The 5516-nt window shown below is 38.8% G+C and overlaps 1 long non-coding RNA gene across 3 annotated transcripts; it reads right to left on the bottom strand.

The window, feature by feature from the left end:
* Positions 1-3007: 3007 nt before the first annotated feature.
* On the bottom strand, positions 3008-5208 carry LOC110921667. 3 transcript variants are annotated; one of them, XR_004884390.1, is made up of 3 exons: positions 4914-5208; positions 4186-4811; positions 3008-3086 (listed from the first exon to the last, which is right to left on the bottom strand). It is a non-coding gene; the product is annotated as an uncharacterized LOC110921667 (long non-coding RNA). The 3 variants fall into 3 exon arrangements; XR_004884391.1 differs by having other exon boundaries at positions 3010-3097; XR_002582535.2 differs by lacking the exon at positions 3008-3086 and having other exon boundaries at positions 4056-4811.
* Between the last annotated feature and the right edge of the window lie 308 nt (positions 5209-5516).

Here is a 5516-nt window from a genome sequence, read left to right as displayed (position 1 = left end):
GGCTGCACTGGCAGATTTTGATCTTTGTATCAATTTTGAGTACAAATACCTCCTCCCAACACCACAATTCCAGCTGAAATTCCTTCTAAACTAGTAAGAACTGGAGCAATCTTTGAAGAACCAGAAATGGGTGTAGTCTTCAACAATGCTAACAAAGAGAAAGCTCTGTTCAGAATCAATGACATATGCAGGTATTCAAATCAAACTTGAAATATATAAGAAACTGCATGAATGAGAAACAAGAGCAGCTCAAAAAGAAGGGAAAGCACAATGAACAGCTGAGAAAAACAATTAAAGAGTGTATTGAAAACTGGATGGAAGCAAGAGGTTGGTATAAAGAAATGTACAAGGAGACTCAAAAGGCAACAGATCACAAGAAAAGGCTGAAACCAGGAGACAGATACAGAAGTGGAGTGAAGATCAATTAATGATTTGATGAGATTAAAACTGCTGTTTTTGAACAATTTTTTTTGCTTTATTTCTGTTTTGAACAATGGTTGGTTTGACTATGTTTCATGTTTTTGAAATTAGTTGTTTAATTTTCTTTTCTTTCAAGAAATAGTTGAAGTTTGTTTATGTTGAGATAGATATAGATAGTTCATTTTCTTACAATACTTAGGGGGAAACTGTTAGGAAACTTTATTTGTAAGTATTGAATAAAATCTCAATCAACTGAATCTTTGAAGAGATAACAGTCCTGAAGATCACAACAAGAAGAAGAAGATCAGATAGGACAACTGAAATGCACAGCATCTACTTCAAAGAATTACAAGTTGATCAAGAGCTAAATTGGATTATCAGAAAAGGTCACTTCTGATGGATCTGATCATCAGTTTCTGACGATTCTGATCATCAAGATTTTTCTGATGATTTGTTCATCAGAAATTCTAATGAAGTGGTTCATCAGAATTCTGATAAGATACCCTACTTGTCTGAAATTGGCTCTATCCTGCCACACTTACCGAAGCAAGTTGACATTATTGAATCTCATGATGAAAAAGGCAACTTGAATGTAGGGTTCAATGTATATGTCAAATGGCCACTTTTTGCAGGACTTATTGCATGAATAAACTATTGTTTATTCATGCACCCAGCCTTCTATAAATAGAAGGCTCAACCAGCAGAAGATAATTGAGTTTGAAGCTTAGCATTCATATACAAACACCCAAACTCCATTGCTCTTCTCACCCATAAAATTCAAGATTCATTTGTATTAGAAAATAATCTTACAATCACCTTGTTAAACTATTTTGTTTCAAAGTGATATAAACTTGATAATTCTATAGGTCTTGTTTCTTGAAAGTCTGATTTCCATTTCTGCACATCTACTGAAATCACTTGCCATATTACGTGAAAAGAAGTTGTTTAGGCCGTACTGGGTCCAACACGGGAGATGCTGACTTTGCTAGTGGATAAGTCAAGGCACCGGTACCCGCGGTGATCCGCAGGGTAGCCAAGAAAAATGCATGATGAGGATCGTGGTGCAAGTTTGTGAGGACGAGTATCAGACTGATTAGGGTAACAGGCACAACCAAACACACGAAGGTGTTCATAATCGAGGTTTCTGAGGTACACGGCAGCAGTGGGGGTTCGAAAACCAATGGGTTTGCACGGGAGTATGTTGTGAAGGTAAACGGATGTGTGTAAGGCTTCCACCCAATATTGAGGTGGTAAGGAGGCATGGGTGAGGAGAGAAAGCATGATTTCGTTAAAGCGGCGAATCATGCGTTCAGCTGTCCCATTTTGTTGGAAGGTGTGTGTCACACCCTCTGAAATTATCAGAGCTGGCGTGACTGGACTGGTATCTTCATTGCACAACGGAAGCAAATAATCTAAGTCTTTTAGAAATTGAACGCCCACTAAGTACTCGACTCTTCATGGCTTTCCTATTCCAACCGTGCCATAGTTTCTGAAAAGTAACCTGAGAAAGAAACATGCGAAAAATCAACATAAAGTTGAGCGAGTTCATAGTTTGTTTGTAAAAGATTTGAAATAAATCTTTTGAATAACCAGTTTGTGAAATAATATTGAGAAAACGAATTTAGAAATCATTTTCTTGTCAAGTGATATGGAAGATTTGTATTTGCAACGCATTATGTTCGTAAAACCATGTATTTGTAAACTCTTGTATTTGTAAAATTTGTATAACCGTCAATGCACACCCTGACTTTGACTCTATGCCTGTATAATCCTATACTATGAATTTGTATAAAACATGGTATTTAATTTGTATAAATCAAGTATTTTTGTAAGTGTGTATGATAAAAATCTCTGGTATGTAGCAATAAGGAAAAAGAGATCACCAATGGGTTGCAAAGCAACTGGTATGTGTGAAAATGTGCAGGAAAATTCAAACCTAGCAAATTTGTTACCGGGCTTCGGCTGGAAGACACAGTCACCTCTATGGGCCGCCCCGGCCTCACGGGTGTGGGCTCGCTACACCCAAATAGATCTATCACTCTTGTGTCCCTCGGTCCTAACAACGAGGATTAATGGCCTTAAGTGTTGTACCCACCCCTCACATGATCTAGTAGTATAAACCCTCCCTACGCTAACCATACCATGTAAATAAATGTTTGTAATAATTGTAACATGTATTTTACCCCATCCTCTAAGGCTGAACCTCCCCAGCCTCTAAGGTTGAACCTCCCCAGCCTCTAAGGCCAACTCCCTAGTCTCTATATATTATCCCCAGACGACCCGTCCCTAATTATGAAAATCATTCACATTTCGATAATACGCATTTGTTTTGTAAAAACCGGTATGTTTGGTATAAACCTTTCGCAAATCATTTGAGTTCCTCGAAACCCATTCGTAATATGATTTTAGAAATACGAGTTTTGTGTTTGTTCAAAACTTTGTATGTTCTTGCAAAACGTGCTTTGTCTAAAAATATACAGTCTTTGTTTATCGAAAACTTTGTATGTTTCTGAAAATCGTGCATGTCTTTCCACCCCGAAAACATTTACAAAAATGTAAAACCATAAAAAGGTGGGGTTATGAACTCACCTGAATATTCCTGTGCAAAGCTAGCTATATACGACTTTGTGATGTCGTTTCCATGACTTGACTTGCTAGCGTGCATTCTACAATATTCCTAACACGAAATATCTTATAAGTTCCTAAATAAATGTAGTAACTAAACTACGTGTCATCGAGCTCTACCGAATCATTAACCGAACGATTCAACGGTAACTTGTTAACTTATCGGAAATGATTAAGTCATATTTGATAAGTGTCGTTTATAGTCGATAATAACCAATAAGTCTTGAAAAGATTCGATTCTCGAGAGATTTAAAAATAAATAAATATTTATATAAAATATAAATATGTCATTGTAATTGCGTTAGCCGTCTCGAGTAGTCGTACTGGTATAAAAAGAATATTTATATGAAAATATCATATAACAAACTCGCACCATCTATTACGTCTCGTGTGATATTTATCAAGTATATGTTTAAGCCACTTCGGTGTTTGCAATAAATATAAAAAGTTATATTTATTTTACAAAGGAATCGTCGAGTTATTGTATTTGAAAATAAATATATAACTATATTATTTTTATTAAAAGGATTCGTGTTGAACGATATTGGAAATAAATATATAAACTATATTTATTTTGGTAGAACGAATTCGTGTCGTTGATATTCGAAATAACATATAACCTATATTTAAGTTTATAAAAGAGTCGTCGTTTTGTTTGATGTTCGAAATAGGTATATAAACTGTATTCGTTTATAAAAGAAATCGGGCAAGTTGATGTTGAAATAAATATATATGTTATGTTCATCTTTTTACAAAAGAATCCGAGTTTAACTTTTGAAGTAAGTACACTAATTATGTTTATTTGTAAAATAGTTTACGTCAGCGTCGTTCTCGTGAGTTGTAAAATGTCGTTGAACAATATGTCTTTGCGTCTTGTTGTATGAAAGTCGTTTGAATAAAATATGTTTTTCGTTTTACGTGTTTTCTTGAAAAATGGGCAGAGTTTCCTCTGTTTTTGGACGGCCCCGACATCTAAAGTGTCGTAATTTTATCAAGATTCAACTAAACTATATATGTAATTTCGGCAAAAATATATATATATCAAATGTAAATTATAATTGGTCGGTTCGAGCTCGTTATCACGTGATACGTTAAAACTATATAAAACGTATTTAAATAAATCGCGTCACTTATCTTTACCAAATCCTCGTGTCGATTCCTCAAACCGCTTGACTGAGTTGACCGAGTCAACTGAGTTGACTCGGTTTGACTGAGTTTGACCGAGTTGACTCGGTTTGACTGCGTCAACCGAACTACTTCATGATCCGACTCGAACCGGCTAACCCGAACCGTTTAACCCATGTTGACCGTTGACCAGCTGATCTGCTGTTGACCTGAGTTGACTCGCTGACTTGACCGAGTCAACCGTGTTAACGGAGTTAACTGTGTTAACTGAGTTAACCGAGTTTGACCTGAGTTGATCGAACCGCACTGTCGAATGAGTTGCCTTCCTTTGACTTGCGTTGACTGAACCCGAACCGAGACTGAGTTCGACCCGATAGAAACCAAAACTCAAATGTGAAACCAAATCAGAATTCAAACCTCGAACCAAAACTAACCCCGCTCTTGCTGAACTGAGATGGAACGGGGAGAGGCCACAGACGACCACCACAGCCGCCGTCGGAGCTCCGTCGCTGGTCTGCCGCCGTTCAACTCCACCGCCGCCACCGTGAGAGGCGGCGCTGCTCTTCTGTCTCCGATTCTTCGATCTTTTCTCTCAACCTCGACCCCCATGTCGGTCACCACTCCGATCGACTCCCAGAGCACTGTTTACGATGAAAGAGAAAGAAAAGAAGCATGAGAAAGCACATAGATCTTGATAAATCTGCACTTAGAAGGTGAAAGGAAACTGAGAAACGTGAGCTTACCAACTAGTTTGCTTGAAATCGGCTGCCAACGTCCAAACCACCACCTCTGCTGCTCGGACAGAGAAACCATCGACGGAATCGGGTTCAGGAGTGCGTTTTACGGGGGTACGTGCGCTCACGCGCCGGAAAAACGTCACCGGAGCACCGCCACCGGCGGTGGCGCCGCCGCGGCTCCGCCGCACTTCCGCCGGCCGTCGCCGGCGGGCCTTCGCCGGCTCCTTGCCGGAAATCAGTTCTAGAGAGATAGGGCTAGAGAGAGTTTGTGGGTGTATGTGTGTTACTGATTGGTTGAAATGAAGAAAATTTAGGGGTGGACACCCTTATATACTAAGGTTTTACATAATGGGCTTTGGGCTTGGGCCCAAGGCTCACAAGCCCAGTCCTTGCATTTTGAGTGGCCCGTTAGATCCTACGAACCCGTTAACGCACCCGGTTAGCATAAAAAATATCGTAAATAAATTTTTAGAATCAAATTATGTAAAATAGCTTCGGTAGTCGCGTTGGGCGCGTTCGTTTATCGATTACGGTAAAAGTCGCGTAAAATACGATGTTGATCATTCTAATCCGTTTTTCGATCCGGTTTCGACGGTAGTTTCTAAAATA

Source organism: Helianthus annuus, chromosome 16 (genome assembly GCF_002127325.2).
Source record: "Helianthus annuus cultivar XRQ/B chromosome 16, HanXRQr2.0-SUNRISE, whole genome shotgun sequence".
Lineage (NCBI taxonomy): Eukaryota > Viridiplantae > Streptophyta > Magnoliopsida > Asterales > Asteraceae > Helianthus > Helianthus annuus.
This window is presented reverse-complemented; position numbering and strand designations above follow the sequence as displayed.